The sequence below is a fragment of the Ixodes scapularis genome, unplaced genomic scaffold (assembly GCF_016920785.2).
Source record: "Ixodes scapularis isolate PalLabHiFi unplaced genomic scaffold, ASM1692078v2 PGA_scaffold1__304_contigs__length_218370807, whole genome shotgun sequence".
NCBI lineage: Eukaryota > Metazoa > Arthropoda > Arachnida > Ixodida > Ixodidae > Ixodes > Ixodes scapularis.
In genome coordinates, this window is record NW_024609846.1 from 115,168,365 (window position 1) to 115,194,296 (window position 25,932).

General features: G+C 44.7%; 1 protein-coding gene and 1 long non-coding RNA gene across 2 annotated transcripts in view; both read right to left on the reverse strand.

Moving 5' to 3' along the window:
* Positions 1 to 25,932, reverse strand: part of LOC8053885 (calmodulin-binding transcription activator 2) — a 955,024-nt gene that overhangs the window by 812,845 nt on the left and 116,247 nt on the right.
* Positions 6,004 to 25,932, reverse strand: part of LOC121836135 — a 57,310-nt gene continuing 37,381 nt past the window's right edge. Inside the window, exons 2-3 of the long non-coding RNA XR_006077801.1 lie at positions 13,541 to 13,582; positions 6,004 to 6,069 (exon numbers count right to left, since the gene is read on the reverse strand). This is a non-coding gene — a long non-coding RNA (uncharacterized LOC121836135). The remainder of the gene's footprint in view (positions 6,070 to 13,540; positions 13,583 to 25,932) is intronic.

The window sequence follows — 25,932 nt, forward strand, 5'->3', positions numbered from 1 at the left end:
ATTCGGAGGACGGCGAGATTCGGAGCTTCGAGAGCGCTCCGAAAGAACCCGACGAATATACTTGGAGCGTCTGGCATCGACCAGCCGAATGCACACCGGCTTTTCAGAGCGCTCCAAGAGGCTGAAAAGCGACCAGCCGAATATACCATAAGACGTACGCGTTCCAAACGCCAAAAGTATTGCTTTTTCCTCCGACAATCGAATCTCGTAAGAACTACTTCGCGCCGGGTATGAATAATGCGCAAAGCTTGCTTTTTGCTTGGGGTGAAAATAGGTACAGGTGCCTTAATTGTTGTTACAAAAAGAAAAAAAGGTAAAGACATTTAAATTTGACGCGCCGTTTAACTCCTCACCATTTCCCATTTTGCGGACGGGAAATGGGCCAGAGCTAGGGGGGCAGAGTACAGGTTGTGGTAGGGTGTATTTTTGTTTGCAAACTGAGTTCGTACACGAAGGCCGATACAGAGTGCGTGTATATTTTTTAATGAAAAATGATTTGATCGACTTTGTCTGTTCGTTACAAAAAAAGGCCCCACCACGGCCATGGAAGATGACGCCCTTCGCGCGTTTTTGAAACGCGATTGTGTGGCGTTCACGCTCGCTAGAAATATTTGCTAAAGAGCATCTTGTAGGTAATGTATGACTCGTGCGATTTTTTTTTTTTTAGTTGAGCAAAAATCTAATTAAATAAGCGCCGTAAAAAAAAAAAAAAAAAAGAAAATGACGGCCGTGCGTGTTTGAGGTCTGAATCTATTATCTCGGACACTTCATTTGAAGATTCCCCGTTTGGAATTTTTTTCATTACACAAGAAAAATGACAGACAGAAAATGAAGATGATGAACCGTACGCAGTCAACACAAATCTTAGTGGTGTTCGTGGATATTAAAACATCGCAATGCTTGTCAGCCATCTAAGAGGCGACATATTTCTAAACCGCAAATGAGCAATTTAGCCAGGGCCCGTACGACGTTGTACTCTGTTTCACCTTGAAGGCTGGTTCAGACTGTTTTGCGACCGACTACGACCAAGTCTGACGGAAGAAGTATTTAAGCCCCTGTTACGACCACGCCGCGCAGCAGCAGTGGCGGCCGTAAGCGGCTTGAAATTTCGATGCCATAGTAACCCGTAAAAGAGATTAACGACGCAAGCCGTTGCAGGCGCACACGGTCGGACTCATGCATGTGATTGAACGAACCAGCGCATCCGATCCTGCGCCGACAGTGTCACGTGACCTTCCGGTCCGGCGCGGCGTCGCGCAATGCGAGATGTCCCATGACGCTCTCGACTTCTAGCGTAGGCTGCGGTCAATCGTTAGGTGAAACGGAGTATAGCCTTAGGTCTTTATGTGTACCACGCAGTAGTGGTTACACGAACGCCCGCCGATGATGGCTCTCCGTACAGCGTGGTGCCAGTTAGCAGTCATGCTGCACTGGCCATAATGGCAATATACTGCGGAAAGGCATGTTGACCCTCTGGATGATTGTCAAACATTATGCTGTCCAAATCCAATGCCAAAACTGTTTTGCTTGTTCAGCTCATGCTGCGTTATACGCGCCTCGTAATTAAGTCACCGACTAACTGTTTGTTGGTTTCTAAATTAAAGAAACAACCTGCGTCCCCGCGACCGTACAGCAGGCGCAACTCTCTAGAAATTTCTCCGATAATCAAGCATTTCCGACGAAGAAATAGCGTTGGTTACTAGCCAATTGAAATGGAAAACGCACCAACGCCGCGACACAGCCAGCCATTCAGGATCCCAAAACCTCCCATCCCCGAGGCCACTGCATCATCTTCTGCCACCTCCCCCTTTTTTGTTGCTTTGTTATTAGACGCGGGATCCCACCCCGCTGCAGTGCAGTGACCGTCACACCCCTCCTTGCCACCAGAAAGCTGTCATTCATCGTAGTTTTGCTTCTCTTTCTTTCCTGCTTTTCTTTAAAACCCTTCCTTCCCTTTTCTGGTGATCGGGCAAAGAGTCAAGAGGTCCAACGAGTCAAAAGGTCTAATAATGGATCTTTTAACTCGTCGGATCTTTTGACTCGTCAGACACGAGTCAAAAGATCCAATGTAGGTCAGGAGGTCCAACGAGTCAAGAGGTCCAACGAGTCGAAAGATCCACGGCGAGTCAAGAGGTCCAACGAGTCAAACGGTCCAACGAGTCACAAGGTCCAATAATGGATCTTTTGACTCGTTGGATCTTTTGACTCGTTGGACCGCTTGACTCGGAATCGGTTTCTCAGGAAGCAATTTTACTCGCCGGTAAATATTTATACAGATATGCACGTTGAGCGGAGATGTAGTCGGGTAACCTTCGTTATTACAAAGCAGTTTTAAGCTTTTATCACAAAAACGATTTTTGCTTCGGTCTAAAAATTACTCTCGACGTAAACGTTTCTCACAAAGCAAATGTAAAAAACTTAGTCATCAAAAAAAAAAAAAATTCAGCGTTGATCAGACAGCAGTTTTGCTTCCGGGTAAAAATTTATCGCGATACGAACGTTTATCACGAAGCAAGTGGGATAACCTTCGTTATCACAAATCAATTGTGATAAATTGTGTTATCACAAAGCAGCTTTGCTTATAGGTAAACATTTATTCTGATTTGAATGTTAATTACAAATCAATTATAACTTTTCTTACCACAAAGCAATCTTGAACGTTTGTCACGCTTTCATGCTCTGCGTAAAACTTTGTTGTATTCATTAACATTTTACAATAATATGACGAGCGAAAATGGAAAGGGGGGGGGGGGGGGTGTTGGTAAAGACAGGACAGAACGCAGAAAATGGCAAGCGTTGACACCGGTAGTTCCGAGAGAAAGAACGAGAAAGAGAGCGACAGAGAAGCGGGGAAATTTGAAAGCAGACGATAGATTGGGCGTGTATTCACCGCGACAAGTTGTTCGATTGCATGTCAGCTTTCTTTTTTCTTTTCTTTTTTGTACAATGCCGGTGTTTTCTTGCAAACAAAAAAAAGAAGAAAAAAAGAAAGAAAAGCTAGCATACAGGTACAGGCCATGCGAGCAATGTTTTGCTGCTTCCGTGCGCATATATTAAAGTGTCGTGAGCCATATGGGCCCATCAGGACCCCCGATGTCCGCGTCCATGGCTCTCCAAGGCTTCTTCTGAAGAGGCTAAATGCGCGGGAAGATGGTGGTCCTTTACCTCTAGATTTATTGTATGAACCCTATCGTTCACACAGACAGGTTTCACGTCGCAAGTCTAAGTGTGAAGGACGAAGGAACAGAGGCCGGATTCTCAAAGCGAACTTGCGACGAAAAAAATGCGTACGACAAATTTGAGAGAAAATCCGTATTCTCGAAACGAAATTGTCGTAACTTCTGCGCAAGTTACGACAGAATCCTACGACAGCTCCGAAGCTGTCTTACGCACTTTCTACGATGAAATTAACATGGCCGACAACGTCGCTCAGTTGCTCGGTCGCCGACGACCAACGGACATTTATTTTTCTACCTGCTCTTCTTGCGTGTCCCGACTTCAAACAGCAAGAAAAAAACTGAAGAAGTACTTGAAACCGACCACGACAAACATGAACGCTGGATCCACAGACACCCGGAAAAGGCAACAAAGGCAACAATCCCACCGACCAAGCGAGCTCGGCAGACTATATAGGCCTAGCAGGCACTCCAACCCGTTCCGGCGCAGCATTGCTCAGACGGTCCTTGGCCAAGACCGTCTGCCCACGACCGGCTGGCTTGCTGAATGGAATATGCCCACGCGACCCTTGTGGACCCTCCCCGTATGAATAGTTTGATAGCTGAACTAAATTTCAGAGGATCTCGATCACCTTGTTTTCCGAGGCAGCGGTGACGAACGCTGTCGTCGAAAAGGGACTCCTCGATTCTATCTCCTTGTTTTGTGTGATATAGAGCTCAAATAAACGCCGTATGGATTACCTTCGCAACACGGTATGTACACTTTGTTATTAGTATGCCATTTTTAACTGTCGAGCTATATCAGTTTGTGGGAGCTACGCGATGCCGGTCCAAACTTTCTTTGCCAAGTGTCACGTCAGTATCGAGTTGCAATCGTAGAAGATCGGTCCCGAAGCGCTTACCGAAACGCAGTCTGAATCCAGCACTTAGATCAAACGCACGCGTCCGCTCCGAGTGTGAACAGATATTTGCGTGACTCTTGCTGACACTCTCGTAGTTCAAACGTATCTTTTTTAACGTCGGCTCACTCCTGCATTTCCGAGGCCGCGAGAAGCGCCGCGGCGGTTCGTTTCCATCTACGTCGCTTTGCAAACGACTGGCACGGAGCTTTTACCAACGATGACAGTTGCGTTGACTTCGTAGCGATAGAGTTTGTAGCAGTCAACGAAGCGTTTAAATCGTGTTAGCGTCGATATACCACTGCACGGACACGAACCCCAGACAAGCGGTGATGGAAAGGCCGCCCGTGTTTATGAGAATCAGCTTGGAACACTAAACATTTACATACAGACAGGACAGGACATACACTCGTCTATCAACGAGTGGTTAGCCTGTTTGTTATTAAAAATCCACGTGCTCCGAACTATGCCTAGCTCTCTAATTGGTTGTTCGTTTTGACGAAGACGCCGTTGCCATAGCAACAGCACCGGAAGTCGTCGTTTCTTCGTAAGAGGTCGTAACTTTCCTCCTCTCACTTAAGAACGCGTTTGTGAATACCGTTTTTGCCTCATCTTACGATGATCGTAACTTTACGAACATCGTAGCTAAGATGTCGTAGGTAAGAGGTTTTTTATGAATCTGGCCTCAGAAGCGGACGTACGACGTTTCTGCTCGAGTACGAAACCTCGGGGGCCCGCCGCAGCGAACTGTAAAGCGATGACAGCGCGGCCGTCGATATACTTCATCCAATAGAGCCAATCAAGCAGATTGATTGCGCCGTGATATTGTGGGGTATAGAGAGTTTTAGACAACCGTTACGTAAAAGAGAGTTTTAGACAACCGTTTTTGTACATCCGATGAGGTATTCGATGGGCCCTCCTGCGGTACGAACTGCGCATGTGCGACCGCATAAGGCTCGCACATGCGCAGTTCGTACCGGAGGGCCCATCGCACCGTATACCGGATGTGCAAAAACGGTTCCCTAAAACTCTCTAATGCCAAACGCATAAAGACGATCCGAGCACCGTGACGACAAACACTTCTGGCGTTGCCCCATTAGCTTTTTATTGGATCGTATAGCGTTGCCTGCGGTTTGATTTAACGTAAAATGGAGTACGCACCGTATCTCAAAACTCACTTTTTAAATTTGAAAACTTTAATCGTTCCGGTTGTGTGGACCGAACGAGTCATAATGAACACCCACCGGAAGTGCGCAACAAGTTCGGTATTTTTACGTTTTTTTTATTACGTAATGTTGACGAACACCGACGCAAAACATGACAACAAACACACTCGTTACCTCCCCATCTTTTTTTTTTTTTTATAGTAATCTCACTCATATACAAGCGTGCAAACGCGCAGTTAAACACATTAAAAGCCGCTAATTCAAAAACGGCCGGACTGCAACGTGACAGAAACTGGCATCGGCACTGCTGGTACAACTTAGTACTAATTAGAGCTATATAAAAACTGGTTCATACAGTTGGGTCGGATTGCGCCCAAGTACACTGTGCTCGCATGTAACCACTTACGAAGAAAGAACACCACGCAGGCACAACAGCGCCATCCGTCGAGCAGTCCTGGAACACTCGCGACATGCTCGTATACATTTTCTATATTACGGATCATCCTTTTGCCGTGGGCTCCAAATAATTCTGCCGCTGTTATTCGCGACCACAAGTGCGCATATATGACCCCCCAAAATGCCGCAAAAACTTGAGTCTAGTATAGACGCAGATCAAGAGGTTTCCAGGGCTACCCGATAGCTGGCAGCACTAGCCTCTCGTCGTAGACGGTTACAAGCAAGCGCAGAGCACTCAGTCACACTGAAACGCGACAGTCTAAGCTTAAAGGGAAGCTCGAGGTGTAACAAAATCCTCGTACTCACGGTGGAAGCAGAAAGAGAAAAAAAGTGTCCGGCGAGAAGGTGGGCACGTAGTCCGAGTCCGTGAAGCTGTAACACACACACACAAAAAGAAGGCGCAATTAGGATCTGTTTTTTTTATTTCTGATTTGAGATGCGACTGCAGCAAGATTTGTCATTAAGGGAGAGTACTTCGGGTGTCGCTGCTTTTTGTATGCTTCTTTTGTGCTTGTGCCAGTTTTGTATAGTGTTGTTTCTGTGTCAGCTTAGAATTATTTTGGGACACGAATTCTATATTTTGTCGACGGTATTTGTACGAAGGATTAGGTTCTAATCCAAAAAGGAAACAGTGAACGCGGCATTAGGAATTAAGCTGACATATTTATTTGTTCCGCTCAGAGTGCGCCACAAACAGCTTTCGCCTTATTAGTGTGCACTTTACAAACAAAGCGACAGGAAGAACAAAACAAAGACACCAACAAGGAAAAAGTGGAAACTAAGGAAGCAACGAATTTAGGTCGGTTTTTTTCGCGGTTAAAGGAAAATTGCATGTGTGTCGTAGGTGATCCAAAATTTGCATTCATTGAGCAAAGCAAAGAGAAAGCTCTGACGTGATTGCTTGGAACAGAAAATAAACTGCCACTAAGAAGCGACGGTGCATCAATAGACCAGTCTCACTAAGCGTTCGGCGCGTGCGTGACGCCGCCATAACTTTAGTTCAAAGGAGGCAGGCTGCCGTGCTTGCGAGGGACTGTGCCGTCTCGTGCTCTACACGCGCAGAGCTTCTGCGAGACTGTCGCAAGTGCAGAGAGCCTAAAGTTCACCATCCAGGCATTGCGGAGGCCGTGCCGGTTCAGACACTTTCGTTTGAGTGCGTTTGACTGCGTTGCGTCGAGAACCGAAAGCGAGTCACCGGCACATCTGTGCTTCGTATGAAGCGCGGAATCCAATTCAAGGAATCATCTTGGCACGCGATATAAGCAACAGGAATGTCCTGGTTTTTCCCAGCCGCAACGCAGTCAAACCCAGTCAAACGCAGTCAAACACAACTGTCTGAACCAGACTGTAGTCAAACTGGCTGGTGAGATCCGTCTATGAGGATATTTACTACTTCATACAAGAAACACGCGCCTCTCATCTGCCTCCTATCGCACTAAGGTAGCAGGTCAAACAAGTAAAGAAGCGTTTCGAGGTCAAAATAAACACGCCTCCCAATCCGTCTATCGTGTATGACATCCACAAGACGACGCTGCACTCTTTATAAGAGAAACGACTGGGTCGCACGGGTCCATATCACATGAGCGAATGACGTTTTAGCGAACAGCATTTGAGCGAATCTACGTTTTAGTGAATAACGGGGGCGCGCGTTAACCCATCCGCCGCGCTGCGCTTTCGCCGTTTCGCGGCGACAGTCTGCGGCGGCTCATTACAAAAATCTGAACCCACTTGGCCCACCCGAAAACGCCGCTTCGCGGCGTCCAACTGTTCGCTAAAGTGTCATTCGATGAAACGTGGGCGTTCGCTAAAACGTCATTCGATCAAGTGAGTGGCTCCTGGGTCGCACCAAACGCGGCTAACGTTTGAGGTGAAATAACATGGCGTTGCCACTTGTCTAAGTGGAAGCTGGCGGGCACCAGTAATTCGATGTGATAAAAGCGTGCGCGTGTAATAGCTGAAACTCTAATGCATCAACCCAGGACTCGCAACAAATCGATGAGATTGTTGTGACTCGGCAATGTGTTCAATGAGCGACCTTGTTTGAGAGTCATATAAAAAATACTCGTATGTATGATTCGGTGCTTAACTTGATTTTGCAATCCTGTCAAAGAACGTCTCGTAGCCGTGAAAATATTTATAAAAGAAGAGAAAAGGACAAACACCACCATGAGGATTGTTTACGCAATCGTAAACTATAGTCGGTTCCGGGTTAAGAAACTAGGACCAGCTCCTTTCACAAAGTCCTCTACCCTCTCCCTATCAGACTTTATCATAAACAGTTATAGTGATGCCATAATATTGGATAAAGAACCGCTTGTTTACATTATTGATACTGAGTATTTAAAATAAATATCTAAATGAAAACTATTTGCACTTCGGCAGCTTCGTAAACGTATATTAAAAAAAAAAAAAAGCGCGTTGAAAATGCATACTGACGACATATTTCGCGTGTGTTTGGGAATTTTTAGTGTATGTTGTAAAACTTCCGACAAAAAAAGAAAAAAAGCTCGAGGGAAATTTGTAATCTTGATTTTGATCTCGCTTAAAGGGGCTGTGGAACGACATTGGGTAGGAATATTTCTTACTTTACACCAGCTTCCTGGCACTAGTGGGACCCAAGAATACTCGAACGCAACACCACTGACCAAGAAGCGTCTTCGTCGCGGCGGAATTCAAAGGATGAAAGCGGAGCTTTTCTTTCAGTCTCTCCTTCCAAAGCCGCCTTTTGCTCCTTCGCGAAATTTGATGACGGAGCTGTGGGGACAATGGCAACAGTACGATCCCCGGGAATGCGTCCTCGAGCTTTGGGGTGACGATATTCAAATGCAGCTCACACAGTGGACGCGAAGACTGCGTACGGATTCGATATGGGCTCGTGACAATCGATGCCTCGACATGCATTCGGGTAGTGGCCCGTGTCCAATCGCTGCAACGACGACAGCAGCCGAGCCATAACAATGTCCGGAACTCAGTGCGTGTCCTGTGCTTTGCCAACCCCAGCGCGTGGCTATGATCAATATTGGCGGCATATAATCGGCTCCAGATGACGTGGCCGCTTGTTCTGGCTGCGAGTTGAGGGGACGAACGCTGCTCGTTTTTCTTTAATTTTTTCTGGAACTTCTATTGGCGTGGGGTGAAAAACGAACGTGTGTTTCATAGGTCATTAACGTCAGGGATCCGTTTTAAGCGGTATTTGCGGTACGAAAATTGTTGCATCGCCCCTTAAATGTTCTTTTTGTTCTGACATGGCAACATATGTTAGCGTAATATTCGTAGAAAGAGAGAGGGAAAGAGATCGGTAAAGCGTTTTTATGAAATTTCGTTTGAAGAAGTGAGAAAGCAAAACGCGAATTTAAGATGAATTTTGTGGGGCTGCCGCACACGGTGTCGGAAACTACGCCGTTACCCTACGCCCAAGAAACGATTCCTGCCGTCGAGGAGAGAAAGTAGTGGAAAAAACCGATAATTCTGTTTTATTATTTTTAGGACGTTGTGACGTAGGAAGCATAAATGACCGAGCACATCTTTTGCCTTCATTTAATGTCGCCCGTTATATTTATTCATTATTTTTCAGCAACCTGTGGAGGTTTCTTTGTCAAGATTTTGTTTAATACCTGATGTCAGTATTAAAGCGGAAGCTACACATTGCTTTAAGGTTAATGTCCTTTCAAATACAGCTCCCCTTTAAACGGAAACAATAAGAAAAAAAAAATTCGGGGACAGCTGAGCATTTCTTGTAAGTTGTGAATGGGAAAGCATGAATGTCGTTCTTCCGCTCACTTTTCGTCTGCGGTGTACTGGCGTGGACGGCCACGTTGCGCTACTGCCGAGGTTGCCGAGCGCGTGCCCTCGTGAACCACCCGCAGCCCCCCTTCCTGCAACGCCTGCCACAAGAGCGGCGGCCGAGTGCGCGCTCTCGTGAAGCAGCCGCCAATAAGGAGTATTCACTGGGTGCCATATTTGTGGGTGATGTCGAGAGCGCATGCTCAGAACGAGCCCACATTAATAGGCTGCTAAGACCGGCAATCTTGAGGGTGCGGAATGCACGTTACAAAAGAACTGTGGAAGCTCGCCATCAGCACGCGCTCAGCAGTCGCGCACACAGCTATGGCCGCCAGTGAATACTTCCTATAGCCATCTATAGGAGCCGTTTTGTTCAGCCAATAAAAAAATGGGCCTTTATTCCGTTTTTTTTTTTTTTGTTTTTTTTTTAGGCGGAGCTGTTAAGGGCTATACTCTTTTTCACCTTATGATGTACCGCAGGAAAGGCTACAAGCGCGAGCTCCTTGCTCTGGGGCACATCTCGGCGGCACAGGCTCTCGTGCATTAAGGGCAGCTGCCAACGCTGTGAGCTCACGCTTCTAGCCTTCGCTTCGGTACAACATCAGGTGAAACGGAATATAGTTTCCCCAGTTCCGTGTCCGTGGACAAATAAATCTCGACACAACCCTCTGGACAGCTACTGCCATCTATGAGCGACGGCGGCAACCAGACAATCGACTTGCCGGTTGTCAGCTTGTCGCCGTCGCTCATAGATGGCGGCACATAGTACAGCTCCGCTGCTCTTCCTTCTTCACCAGACTGAAAAGACTGAAAGTTTTCTTTTTTTTTTTTCGGTTACAGACGTTGCCACTTTCGCTCCATGGAATAGTTAATTATTTAGCATTAAAAATAGATCATTATGATCACAGGATTGTTAGGTGTGATAAGCAAGCATGAACCATGCAAGTACCCCCGCGTACAAACTGAGCCGAAACACACCGTCTGTTGTTTTTTTAGCGTCTGCGGTCCCATCAAGCTGTGTGATCTAAGTTAAATTTGCATTATATTCCAAGTTCAAAACACCGCTCTCTAAAAACCTGGCAATTACACGCTAAATAATCACTGAAGGACAGTTTCAACTCATACTGAACGCGATAGTACACACAGTTATTCTGCAGCGATGTGATACTGATAAACCACACCTTCCGATTATTCTGTTAATGCTTTAATCGCAATACATCACCCGTTAATCGGTTGAGGGAGAGATTAGGAGTGCTCGTTTTACTACTTGTGTGCATTCATGCATTTTAGGAGGCAGCACTTGTTGTATTACACGGTACAACACTTCAGCATTCCCTAATCATAAATATCTCATTTTTAAAATGGTTTTCTCGTGTTTGTTTTTGTGTGTGTGTAGGCGGTATGGCGTCAAGTTTGAAAAGAGGCGGCAAATTGCACGGTGGCATAGCAAGAAATAGTAAACGAAAAGCGTATAAAGTTGACATTTTTCAGGTTCTATACCTAAATGTGAACAAAACGAAATAATTGATTTATTAATCGACTAAAGGGTAGCGATCAATTGCGCTAAAATGTTTAACATTTGAACACCCAAGATGATGGGAACAAAAAAGAAGTGAACAATTAAAAACACACACACACACACACACACACACACACACACACACACACACACACACACACACACACACACACACGCACGCACGCACGCACACGCACGCACGCACGCACGCACGCACACCCGTCCGTGTGTGTCGATAGCTTTTTTTTCCTAGTCTCGTAGTCTCGGGTATTCAAAATGTCGAAAGTTCACCAGCTGGCTTGTACCTATTCCGTTATTTCTAAGATTCTTAATCGAAACCCAGTCCTAGTTTCTGCGAACCGGATCATAATTGAAATTAAGCACCCCGAATGTATTGTGACGGGCCTAGTGCCGCGACACGTTACACCCACAATAATACCGAAAGAGAAGCGGAGCTTCACTTCCCTAATATAGAGGCCCGTAGGAAACGGTCTCCGCACAAAACTGATTGGCGGAAAGACGGGCGAATAGCACAGGGCGTTTAAGCGAAGCCAAACTGTGATTTTTGTTTTACTCGGCACAAATAAACGAACGGGTCGCAACAAGCTCAGGCTTCAACCGAATAGCACATTGGCGGTTGGGATAGCATCCACAAATATCATTGCGTTTCAAAAATATTTAGCGAGAAAGTGCCGCACATTTTTACCAGCACGAGCTATTCGTCTTCATTTCCGTATTGAAAACTTCTGTAACTCGCTTTCGACTTTTCAGTTAGACCACTTTCAGTAGCGAAACATTGGTAGTCTCGTGCTAATAGTGAGGGTGACGCTGATTGGGAGGGTCTTTAATTTTGGCGTTCCATTCTTCTTTCGTGTAATAAAAATACATTTTTAAATGCTGTGTACATTTGAATTGCCACTATTCTGAATTCGTTAGTAGATTCTACGAGGCAGTCGCACACGATGAGGTCAGGTTCGCCCGTCTTTGCTCAGCAAGCAAAGTAAGTAAGGAGGTGAGCTGGTTTAAGTCACACATAATTTCAGACCTGTTGCGCGTGTAGTCACTTTTTCGTCCGTCGTCTCCGGTTCGAAATATTTTTTTTCGCACTCGACGACTATGAACGACGGAGCGCTATTTTATCGTGACCGCTATTCGCACGCATCTATATACTCCAATAAATCTGAGCGTACACTTTCTGGCAAAGCATAAAAAATAGTCAATCGCGGCAATCTATGGAGGAAACACGACGAACGATGATGATGAATTATATGTTTAGATCTAAAATCAGTCTGCGCTGCGGCATTGATCGCCGTGAAACGTCACGCCGAGCGCCACAGCGCGAACTGTTCTTATATAGGTCTAAACGTAATCGTAGTTTGGTGATTCGCCGAACTCCATCCACGTATTGCTCTTGCTATACGACTGACTCCCCCAAGTTCTTTTGTGAGCGTGTAGACGTTGCAGATTTCTTGGCGTGTGTACCGATGGGACCATTACCAACGGGGACAAACTGATTCGCATGGACAGTTCTCAGAAACGCCTCTGCGCACAGACAACGCAACCCTTTTTGTCCGAAGCAGCCCCGAATAACACCTTACTAAACGTTTTTTTTCAAAAGGTTCATCGCAAACCGCCAAACGAGCAGAAGGTAGCAGATGCGCGTGCACTCAAGAACCCATTTGAAGCGGTGCACGCGCGTGCATTTACAGCGATACGTGCATATAGCCTCGCTATGAGATGAGCGCGTCTTCTAATCGATTTGCCGTTCGATCGAAACGTGCGGTCGATGCCATCGCAAATCGATTGGCCCACGTGTTTGTTTCTGGGCCATCTTGCACCTGGGAGATTCCATGCATGATGGGAACCGCTACAGAACTTATGAGTTCCCGAGTTCAATACCCACCCCTGCCCGTTTCGATCTGAACCAGTATCGTATACCAACATGCGGTCGTGTGCCACTACCGTATAATACGGGTTAAAGACACCCCTGCAGGCTAGAGGTGGTACTGCACTGGGGCTCTAATATGAACACTTTAGGGGAAAAGTTGGCAAAAAAAAATTCTACTGCCGTGATTGGCCGGCGCCAATGTCAAGAGCGGCGTCGGCCAATCACGGCCGCCGAATTTCTCATTGACTTTTTCGCCCAGTGTCCATATTAGATCCCCGGGCTGAATTTCTCGTCAGTAGCGGAGATACCCGACACCCGCTGGAGTTGGCTGACTTCCCGCCGTATAAACGTATACACCCAACAAAAATTACGGGGTGATCGGTGGTCGAGCGTTTGAACGCGCTGCAGCTTCGATGGCGTGGAGCGAGGGCTCAATCACCACCACCAGATCGCTTCGATCTGGATCAGCGTCTTAACGGTGTGAGGTCGTGTATCACTACGGCGTGATGCACGTTAAACACCCCAGGCTAGCAGTCGTACTGTAATGGCTTAATGTCTCATCTACAGCGCAGACACCAGACGCCCGCTGGGGCTGACTAACCGTCTAAACAAACACACAACACGATTACTGTTTACTGATGGAGACAACTTACTGCGAGATGCCGCCCACGAGGGTTCCCAGCAGGATCAGCATGCTGCAATAGACAGAAAGAAAGAGGGAGAAAAATAAAAGGATGATAAACGACTTGTAATGCCAGTGGATGCAGACATCGTTAGCGTCTACACCAACTTTTTTTTGCCCCTTTATGCAGCTTTATTTGCTGCCTGGCGCTCGTTATTTCGTGTCAAGCGTATTTGCTCGTTTTTCTTCGGCGCTGTTGGTGCTTAACTTCACACTAACAACCCTGTCGGCCTGGGAAGCAGCAGGAGCAGTGCAGCTTTTCGTTTTAGTGGCTAACACTCGTTAAATTGAGTTTTATATATAAATACAAAACAAGATTCACGATCCAGCAGAAAAATGAACCTGCGAAAGCTTAATAATATTTCCTAGGAATTTACAACTGCGGCATATAACCATATGTTATATTTTCCCGAACGTGATTGGTGTCGCTCAGGTCCCTAAAATGCAAACTGAAGCTCATCGTGAGCACGTTCCCCTGTGCCAACGCGAAGCACTCTTTTCTTATTAACCTGATCGACGAAGTTGACTCAGCTTTTCTATTATGCATTATGGATGACGGTCTAAACATCGAGCAAGGCAGCGGACTTGCTTCCATCGCTGGATGTGACCTTCTTTTCAGGAAAGCGTTAATCAACCCGTTAACCTGAACTTTACAGTGGTGGCTGTTATACCCTATTCACACGACCAGCATAAAGGTACCTTTAACATAGGTCCCTTTCCAATCGGCGAATCAACCCGCGCTGATGGATCGCGAGCACATGCCACGCGCGGATGATCACGAACTGATTCGCCGCTGGCCATAAAGGTCCCTTAGCTAAAGGTACCTTTATGATCGTGTGAATGGGGTATTAGTGTCCTTTCCGCCGAAAATGACGATGTTCAAACGCAAGAAACCCACGTGATCGCAGGAAAAGAATGTTCTGCCCTTCGCCGTCGTTCTTCGCAGCTGTGGCGAGGAACTCTCTTCCCCACACCTCGCCTGCACCTTGTGCGGCGCTCGCTCGTTTGGTGCTTTTTTTTCGCCGGACCGCTCGCTACTTCCTTTGCTCGCTGCGCCCGTTCTTGCCGTGCTCGCACTGTGCGGTGGACGCCGCGAGCTTTGAACGCCCTCAGCGCGCTCTAGCCGCCGGCTTTGAGGGCCGCGCGCTGGTGGGCATCGCTTCCGCGACTGCGGATTTTGGGAAATCGAGCTCCGCGGGCGCACGGAAGAGCGGGCTGGGGGGTACGTGATTTTTTCGCGCTGGTTGTGGTCCTGGATTTTTAAAGCAGTAGTTATTAGTGCTCCTTTCCAGTGAAATGCGGCGGCGTTTGCGTTAAAAATCAACGTGACCGTGGGAAGAGAATGATATCGCCGCCGCCGTAACACTCTCTTCTCACAGCCGGCGACTCTCAGACAACCGCGCCATTGATGTGGCACATATCTCGCACGTATCTATTCTACCAAATACAAGGCTCCTAAAGCACAGATTTCAACAACGCAACAACTTATGCTGTCAATCGCCGCACTACAGAGAAATCAAAAATGCTATTGTACCGCACAAAGTACTTCGTGCGGTTAATTGCAATTTTTTTCTGTTATTTATTTTTCACAGATGTACTTATTTACGAATTAGTGCCTTCCCACTCCCCCTGTCCTACGCGCCTTAAAAAAAAAAAAAAAGAAGAATAATCTCGTGAGTGTGAGGGCTTAGAGTATCGACCAGCTACATACTCTAAAAAAGTATATCGGAGCCCTTCGTGCCACGGAGATCTTTCGAGTCACTCTCTCTGATCCCCGGGTCAATCCTGGACACAGGATTGGTCCGAAAATGCGCTGTCGCCAGAGAATACCGAAGAAGAGAAATGTTCGCGAGTTTTAGCGCTGAGAATTATAGTTCAGGGTCGAGATTTTCTCTCAGCTTCGTTACTCGATCGTGCGGACCCGCCACAGATCGCAGCGACTGAACGTCTCTGGGATCGCGAGACGAGCAGAACGGGCCGGTTTTGTTTATCTGATTTTTAGCGTAGGTCGTTCATTTCACGCGGAAAGCCGATCTCCTCGATCCTCCGAAGCAGCTATGCTCGGAGCTTCACCCTGCGATGTATCGCAGCGGATGCTACGAGCCATCCCAGCCAATCCTGTGCCACATGAGCGTCACGTGACCTTTAGGGAGAAACGCAGCGATCAACAGTGACGCGTGGGGTGCGTAGTCACGTGAGAGGTTCAAAGCGCTGCATAGAATAGCAAAGGGAGTCCCAGCGACGATGCCTCGACCCAAAGAAGAGGCCACTTCCGAGTTCCGCGTGAGCACCAATAATGATATCTAACATTTTCTGAATCTAAGCGTCGGTCGGTTGAGTTGCGACCGACCCGCTCCGCTTATACTATAGGAAGTCAGATACCGTAACGTGGCCTGGAGAAATCTATCATGGCAGAGTCCAATGCTAATGACAATACGAGTTTCTGGTTATTGATTTTTGTTTCTCCCTATGTCATGGCCTAAAAGGCCTTTGGCTTAAATAAGTAAACGAATGAATAATTAGCGGAAAAGAAAACCTTCCTGATTTTTCCCACTTTGCCTAGGACATTTTGGAGAATGTCGTAAACTGCGTCCACCACTGAATTCGATCCACCGCTGAAGGCGACCGAGACACTCATTAATCGTCGCCGAATGGGACAGACTTGATTGGAAGCCCCGTAAACCAAACCATTCATACATAAAAAAATGAACGGGGAAAATATAATGGCGTCGCTCTGATCTGCTTTGGCACTCCTTTGCTCAAACTGAGAATTCCAATATAGCACTTGTCACCTCCGCTGTAAAAAAAAAAAAAAAAAAGAAAAACGCTCGGTTCATATAGAAATGGAACGGCATTTCAACTGAGAGCCTTAGCGGGCATGAACTTTCGATTGACAGTACCAGGAGCACTTAAGGAATTTTAATAAGAAAAAAAACCTTCACGCGGGCATATCGCATGGCGACTGACAGGTTGAAAATAGCTGCACAAATTCAGACCCTCGAGCCGCTTGCGCATGCCCGCGAAGAAGTTGGCTCCGACCTCTGAACGTTTTAGAGACTTTACATTTCTTTGCCAGCGCTCTCATGTCGTTAAGTTCCCACGAAGTTTCCATCGAGCACCTACAGTGGCGACCAACTGGATAACTGAAAATAGGACATCTCTCGGCGACATGCAGAAACTACCATTGACAGTTTCTTTCGAAAAGTGAGTTCACAAACATTCAAAATCGCACAATGAAAAAAAAAAAAAAAGATATATATATATATATATATATATATATATATAAAACTGAGAAGAAAAAAACCCTTAGTAAAAAACAGCAACAACGGACGATTTAATCTTCGACGTTTCGGCCGGAGTCCGGCCTTCGTCAGGAAGTCTTCCTGACGAAGGGCGGACTCCGGCCGAAACGTCGAAGATTAAATCGTCCGTTGTTGCTGTTTTTCACTAAGGGTTTTTTTCTTCTCAGTTTTATACCCACGCCTTCGGCCTCCCGCCACCATGCCCGTTATATATATATATATATATATATATATATATATATATATATATATATATATATATATATATATATATATGGGTGGTTTCATCTCAAATCGTGCAGGCAAAAAGTGTCGAATTTTTAATTTCGATGAAAAAAATATATGTTATGGCGCCGTTTCTAAAACCGCAGTCGACACCAACCGCAAGTTCGTCGGATTTTTTGTTCTCGACTTATGAATTTTTAAAGAGGCCGCGGCGAAAAGCAGTGTTTTTCACACCCGTCGTGGGTCGGATGTTTCGCTTGATCTCCCGCCATGGATTTTCAGTACACATTATATTACCTTTTTTCAAGCACTCTGTGGACACATTTAAAAGGCTCCAATACCATGAAATAATTTTAGGCCTTTTGCTTTTTTTCTGTAAAAATGTCAAAAACGCCTCCTCGGTCAATTGTTGATGAACTTTGACAATTAATTACTGGCGATCTACTTGGCTTACACCGATATTTTTTATGTCCACGGAGAGCCCAAAACACGCTCTTTATATTTATTATAAAGTACCTTGGCTGTATAAAATATCTTTTGCGGTACGTTTACGTTAATATTATGCAAAAACCAAAAAGTACCATTTTTGAAATTGATTTTCTCAAAAAACCCATTTTTTATTTTTTTCATTTTTTGTTCAAATGTAGATATGATAGTTGTCTACACGAAAATCAAGCCTAGAAAGTGTATATTTTGTTTGTATGTTCTACATTTAAGCATCAATATCGTACAAAAACGTGTTTTTACGGCTCGAAATGGACTTGCGAATTGCGCGTCTTCACAAGCTTGGAAATAGTTTTTTCATTTTTTCAACGTTCCCACATAAAAATGAAATACAGTATTTTCACCCTGATATATTTATTGATTATTTAAATTTTATTATAGGCGGCAAGCTACATCGGAGGAGTTCCAAAAAGAGAAAGCAACACTTCTTAACAGACCAGCCGATGTCGTAAATTTTTAACGTGTAGGAGTCGGCAGACGTCTTATTGATTCGGGGCCCTCATTGGCCTGCATGAACGTCCCGCCCTTTCGGAGCCAGCAGATGACCACGACCTTTCGCGCTCGTTGTGTTAGATGGGACGGCCCGTGACAGTAAAGCGAGCAGCGCACCCTGTGTCACGAGGAGTGAAATGGTACGATTGTGTCGTTGACGCGGCGAACAGTGACAGCCACCCAGGAGGAGTCTGTCAGAGTATTGCACAAGGGAAAGCAAAGGAATCGTTGTCCGAAAGGACGAGGACACCACGGCCTTACAATGTCGACGGTCAACAACTGTTCTGCCAGCCAAAACAACGCCGCGTGCGCGGTAAAACTGGCGGCGCGGGACAGAAATCCCGCAGACGCACACACGAAGATGGGCCGGTTTCGTTAGGGATGTGGGTAAATTTGGAACCAGCCATCCGTGCATGCGTGAAACGATGCCGCCTGTTCGCCCTAGCTTCAAGCGCCCTATCCTTACCTTGAAACGGCCGTGCTCCCTCTCTCTCTCCGGGGAGATCCGATAGCACCGAAGGGTTATCTATTAGACTTGAGGAAGAAAACGAGAAGGGAGTGTTTAAGTTTAATTATCCCCACCAACCCGCTCGTTCTGTCCTTATAAAGGGTTATCTCTTTTGGAAACAGCAAAGCCCGGAGACTGACATTAAAACGAGCGTGTTGGTAAATATACTTGTGTTTGTATTCTGCCCGGAGACTAGTTGGGTCGAAGTCAGCCTCCTTGTCAACTATAACCGTTTGTGAAGAGTGGGTTTCTCCCGAGACGAAACGTTAGCGCCGGCTGACGTGCTTTTTGAAAAAGGGAAGGGGAAAGAGAAACTTTGAGTAACTGCAGAAAGTACCTCGAAAGCTCCTCTCCCGATATGAAGCTTGAAGCATAGTCTCGGTTACCTTCTCGCGCATCGCCTGCTCGAATCTATTCTTCACTTTCTTTCGTACAGCCACTGTTCCGCACAGCCGTCGTTGATCTGCGTAATAGAGGGAGGAACAGATTCGAGCATCATCTGGACGCCGTCATCCTGCCAGACTTCAATGACGTGGGACCGACTCGTGTGTGATTTTTCGCCCCGCTGAACTTTGTTTCTCGGGTGCGGTTTTTCCTGAACGTTCTTTTTTTTTTTCAATGATTTCTTACCACTGTTCAGTTGTTGGGTTTATTTCGTCATGGCGTAGCGGCCTGGCGGTGATGTAGAGAGCGTGTTCGCACGCATTTGGTTGCGTCCCGTTTAGGGAATGCCCGGGGGAGTTGGTTTTTGTTCTTGCCATGTGCGGTTTATTAAATTATTGATTTTTTTTTGTTTTTCCTTTACGTGCCGTCGACTTCTTTGTCTGACTCTCCACCAGGCGTGGACCTATCGCCTTGCCACCGCTCGAACCTAAATACTTCATTTTATTTTTTTTAACGCAATTTTCGTTAAGATCGGAGTTGGGCAATTTATATCCTATTTATTTATTTTTATTTCCTACCCCTCTCCAGGACACACTGTCTGTGTGTTTCGGACCGTTTCTGTGTCACCACTTTTGTGTATTACGGAAGTGAAAGGACATTTTTTGGTGACCTGTGCGATGTGCGGTGAACAAGCCCGTGTTTGGTTTCGTAAAGAATTGTATATAATATATCGACGATGTGGTGACTTTCTTTGTCTTAGTAATATGACAGCTAATAGATAGTCGTGCTAGTTTACTGTGAAAGGTTTATAAATCGAAACAATACAACGTCTGTGCCTTTTGGTTATTGAAAGTCTACTAGGCCTGCTGATTTGGTTAGGTATGTATCTCATGGTTCCCTCTCTTATTAAAACATACATCAATATTCAATACCACAAAATCCGTTTATAATTGATTACAAAATGCAGAAGAAAATTCAAGAAAACTTTTTTCACAATTCATAGAGACACATGGGTCGCTATGTCTGACTTAGGTCTTGCAAAACAAAGACGTCTTTTTCCGATATTGAGGCCGACATATAAAACATGCAAACAAAATATACACTTTCTAGGCTTGATTTTCGTGTAGACAACTATCATATCTACATTTGAACAAAAAATGAAAAAAATAAAAAATGGGTTTTTTGAGAAAATCAATTTCAAACATGGTACTTTTTGGTTTTTGCATAATATTAACGTAAACGTACCGCAAAGGATATTTTATACAGCCAAGGTATTTTATAATAAATATAAAGAGCGTGTTTTGGGCTCTCCGTGGACATAAAAAGTATTGGTGTAACCCAACTAGATTGCCAGTAATTAATTGTCAAAGTTCGTCAACAATTGACCGAGGAGGCGTTTTTGACATTTTTACAGAAAAAAAGCAAAAGGCCTAAAATTATTTCATGGTATTGCAGCCTTTTAAATGTGTCCACAGAGTACTTGAAAAAAGGTAATATAATGTGGACTGAAAATCCATGGCGGGAGATCAAGCGAAACATCCGACCCACGACGGGTGTGAAAAACACTGCTTTTCGCCGCGGCCTCTTTAAAAATTCACAAGTCGAGAACAAAAAATCCGACGAACTTGCGGTTTGTGTCGACAGCGGTTTTAGAAACGGCGCCATAACATATATTTTTTTTATCGAAATTAAAAATTCGACCCTTTTTGCCTGCACGATTTGAGATGAAACCACCCATATATATATATATATATATATATATATATATATATATATATATATATTTGCAGAAAACATTTTTTTTTTTTCAGAGCGCAGCTCTTAGGCGCTCGTTCCCGTATTTTGCGGCGTCAGCGTAAACCGGAGGAGGGCGAGGAGGGTTCTCCGTACCCTCCAATCCACCTCATATAAACAATACTATAATCAATAATTAATTTGAACATAATAATAATAATAATAATAATAATAATAATAATAATAAATTTATTTGTGACGGAAGAACATAATCGAGGAAAAGTGCAGGTTCGCCAAAGCCATCATGGGCTTGTGCGGCAGAACCAACTATGTAAATTGAAATAAAAATAAGAGTCAGTTCTAGATACAAAAAGAAAAAGCAGAATTATCATTAAGTTTTTGCAGCAGTTCCAACTGCATACTAAAGCTCCCCCCTCCTCCCTTCCCTTTCTAAAGAAAAAAAAAATCAAGTCAGAAAAGTATTAAAAACACACACACACACAATGCACTGGCGTCACTTTTCGCCATTGCTCGCCATTGAAAGTAGTAGAAATTGTTGTCCAGTTTTTGTGACACTGAAGATCTTGATGACTTTCTTTGTTTTCATATAATGATAATAATAAAAATAACTCATAAAACAGTAAAAAGAAACAACAAAAAAACGCACTTGTCAAAAAAAAAAAAAAAATGTCGGAAGAACTAATTATGAAATATTCACAAAGGTTCGTCGGTCATATCAGTATGTCGAAGCGCTCTTCTGAGCTTTTTTCTTGAGGTAAAGTCACATATGCTGGAAGGTAGGGAATTAAAAATTTGAGGCACATAGACCGACCGCATGTTCTTACCATAACGTGTATAGTAAGCGGGAACAAGAAACTTTGATATTTTTCGTAATTGTCTCATTTTCGGACGAAGAGTTTTAAAATCATCCTTCCAGTAGTGTTCAAGCACGACTGATTCAAAAAACAAAGATTGCAGATTTGGCATGGACAAAGCCTTAAAGAGATCGTGATCTGAGGATGCAGGTTTATACTGAACATTCCGTAAGATTCCTTTTAGAATTGAATTTATCTTGGCCTGCCACAATCCAGAACATTTGCCAAAGACTGTTACGCCGTATCGGAGTGTACCATAAGCTAACGAGTGGGCTATAAGCTTCCTGAGATTAAAAGGTAGAAATGTCTTGATATGGTATAATAGGCAGGAAACGCTTCTTAATTTGGAACAGAGTTTTGATAGGTGTGAGTTCCAGGAGAGATCTGAATCGAATGTGATTCCTAGGTACTTCACAGTATATGAACAAAAAATTGGGATACATTGGCATGTGACACAGTGAGACGTGTGCAGCAAGAGAGGAATATTGAGGTCAACAACTTTAAGGGGATTGTGAAAACAAACGAGCTTAGTTTTCGAAATATTTATATTAATTAGATTATTCGCAAACCAGTTCATTAGCTCTGAGGTACAGTCTTGGAGCAAACCCATTGCTCTCGCATATGAGACATGGCTCGTCAGCAAAAGAGTATCGTCTGCGTATTGATAAATGGTAGAGTTTGAAACAGATAAACTCATGTCATTAACATAAATATTGAAAAGCAATGGTGAAAGAACTGAACCTTGTGTTTTAAGGAAACTTTTAGGCTTTGCATGCCATCGATGGAAACAAGCTGCGATCGACCTTGGAGAAAATTGTTTAACAGAGATAAGAATGGTCCCCGGAAACCGATAAAGGAATGTTTTTGAAGCAATATAGAATGGCACACCGTGTCAAATGCCTTACTCACATCTAGAAAACATGCGCAGATAAATAAGTTGTGAGCAAAACCAAAATTTAACTTGTCTGATAATGCTTCAAGAAGAGGTTGTGTCCCACGTCCCGGCACAAAACCATATTGGGATTGCGATATTATGTCATATTTTTTGATATAAGAAGACATAACTATACAAAATATACTTTTCCAAGATTTGAGCAAGACACGGAAGAATAGATATTGGTCGGTAGTTTTCAACCTGGTCACGTTTGCCTCCCTTGAAAACAGGTTTAACAATTGAGGTTTTTAATCCTGAAGGAATGACACCCGACTCTATTATTCCGTTAAACATGAGTAGAAGTGTGTCTTGTATGTGCCTAAAATTTCTTCGGATGTCGCAGAGGTGAATTCCATCATACCCTGGTGATTTTCTAGGTTTGAGACTTGATATTATAGACTCCAGATCGATCATTGTCATCAGTGGAAGAAATGCAGAAGCTAATTTGGAGTGGGGCAAAAGACTGGGCGGTGTTGTGCTTCGTCTGGCTTTGCCCGAAAACTTGGCGAAAAAGTCATTGAAGGTATTCGCCGTAGCAAGGGAATCGGGTCCAAAAAATTCGCCAAAAGTGTCAACCTGTAAACCAGGTGGTGCGACTCCGCGTAGTTCATTAATCAGTGACCAGGATCTAGCAAAGTTGGACTTTGATGCGCAGAATTGTTTTTGAAAATATTGACGCTTAGCCGAGCGAATAAGTGCGCTTACTCTGTTCCGAAGAGTCCGGAATTCAGCTTGAAGGTTAGAGTTATGAGGTGAGCGCCGGCTTCGTCTCCAGGCTATCTCTTTAAGTTGTATAGCAGATAATATATCCTTATTTAACCAACGTAAATTTAAATTTCGTTGTTTGCGAAGAATTACTTTCTTTGATGATTGTGAAAACCGCTTATATAGCTGCACAAAACGGGGGTAAATATCTGAAGGTGTAACAGATTGCTGAAAAACATTCCAGTCGAAATTAGAGACAAAGTTGTCAAACATTTGTCGATCAACAATTTCGACCCGATGAATTTTGTTAGAAACTGAAGTCGGCGTATCATGAGGGAATTCTAAATGGCATGCGACAAAATAGTGGTCTGATAATTTGTGAGTAATTACTGCTGCTTTTGTTTTGAAGGATGCCGATCTCAGATTGATGTGGTCAATAGACGCGATTACAAGTTTGTTTCCTAAAAGCTCTTCTCTTGTTGGGACAGTGATTGCTGGCTCAATGCCATGATCTGCTAGCAGTGTCAGATATTCACAAACTAGAGCCATTGAAGGCTTCAGCAAGTCAATATTAAAGTCCCCGACGAGACATAAAGAAGCAGTTGCCGGCAAAGTTTGCAGACTGTTCCGCAGGTCACAAAGAAAATCTGCAGCTTTTTCCGAAGGTGGTCTATAAAATGTAAGTAGATAGAGATCATAGGCAGAAGTAATTATATGCAAAACTTTTGACTCAGCTGAGTTGAATGTTAAACAAAGTTCCGTAAATGATATCTTACTCTTAATGAAGATCGCAATGCCACCTCCGCGCTTATTTTCGCGGGTGTAGAAGACACTTTTGATGCCTGGTAAAGTGAATGGCCCTACTTCATCCTGATGAATATTGATTTCTGTCAGAACAAAAATATCAGCAATTGGGAGGATAGAAATAATAGCAAGTTGAAATTCATCCCAGTGCTTCCGAATACTTCTAATATTTACGTGGAATAAAGTAAAAGTATGACACGAGGTGGGCTTGAAGGTTTCTATACAGGACTCTAAGTTTTTTAGCTGGAAACAATTAGTCATCGTGGCCTACGCAATTTTATCCAATGCACCAACGTCCGTGATGCGAATGGGTTGAGAGCTCTGGCTATGTTTTGCAAAGATTTTACCATGTCGGACCCATACGAATTTGAAACCCCTTTCTTTTCCTCTTGATCTTGCCATCCAGAATAGCTTCCGGTTAGCTTCTGTGAGATTATCATTGAAGTATATCCTTGGATGGGAGTCATTAGTAGGTAAGGTGCCTAGGCGTTTGCGACATGTCATCCAGCGTTCTTTGTGCGGGACTGAACTGAACCGAACCAGGATGGGAGGCACAGCGCCAGGCTTAGCCGGGAGGCGGTGAGCAGCCACTACTTGTACGGGCTCAAAGCTCTCAACGCTTAGTTGTTCGGCTAGGTCAGTCATAATATGTATAATGTTCTCGCCAGCCGAAACCGGTGTGCCGTGTATCTCTAAGTTAGAGAGACGGTGTGCTTGATCGGAATCATTTTGGTCGGATTTTAATTTTTGGATTTCATTGGATTGATCCGTTACGATAGCTCGTAATGAGCTGGTTTCACTTTGCAGATCCTTGATGAGTTTATCTTGTGATTGAGTGGACTTCACAAGTGTATCATATGCCTTCGAATAGAAATCAAGTGACGTCTGCATCTCATTGATGGTGGTTCGCAAAGAGTCGACCGTTTCCTTTAGTAGTAATAAAGCGTCGATCTTAGGGTGGAGTTCGTGAAGAGGGCTCATTGTGTCCTTCCAGGAAAGAAGGAGATCGAGTTTGTGGTTGACTGTCGAGAGCTCTGAGGAAAAAGAACCGGATTCGCCTTGAGGCGGTGTGAGGTCGTTTTCAGAATGAGACTTCGGCGGTCCTCCTCGGCATCCTTGACAGCGCCATTTCTCAGCCTTTGAGGCACTCATACCCTTAAAGGTGTTCTCAGATATGCCGGAGCATTTCTTTCCTAGGTGAAACACTTTTGCGCAGTCAGCACATTTAATAAAGCGGCCGTCTATCGGCACAGATTCAGAACAGACGGCACAAAGCACTGCCATGGTATTCGCTTTACAACGAAAAAGAAGATGACGGTAAAGACGAAAGACTGAATCTAGCCAGAATGTAAATAAATGAGACAATTCCAGCTCACCCGCGAAATAAAACCACCGTTATTGCAGAGAGCGTGACTGGCTGCGGAGTTGCAACAACACCGGCTTGTGAGTCTAAAGAACCTTGACAACAGATCCAATGGCCTCCAGATGGGTCACAGATGTTTGTCTTAGATGAAGCCGTAGCAGAACCGATGTAGCTGTGCCGAACGGGGTACTTGTAGGGCGGCGGCACGGTGGGTTCGAAGAACCAATGTGATGGTGGCTGGTCGTTTTTGCGTGGATGGGCGAAAGCGTTTCTTAAATCATGTCAGGCGATAGATCCAAGATGGAGGGTGAGTCTTGGCCGTTGGTCATGCAGTGATCCGTTGAAGCGGCATGGATTGATGTCGAGTTGCAGAGAGTGGGAGCTGCAATGGTGTCGTCAGGGCCTTCTTAGGAGCTGATTCGGGCAAGCCAGGACTGACTTTGTAGACTGAGTAGATAATATGGAGTCAAAATGCTGAGCCTTGAAGAAAGGCCATCGAATACCGCCCACCTCTTCTTCTTCAATCCCTCTTC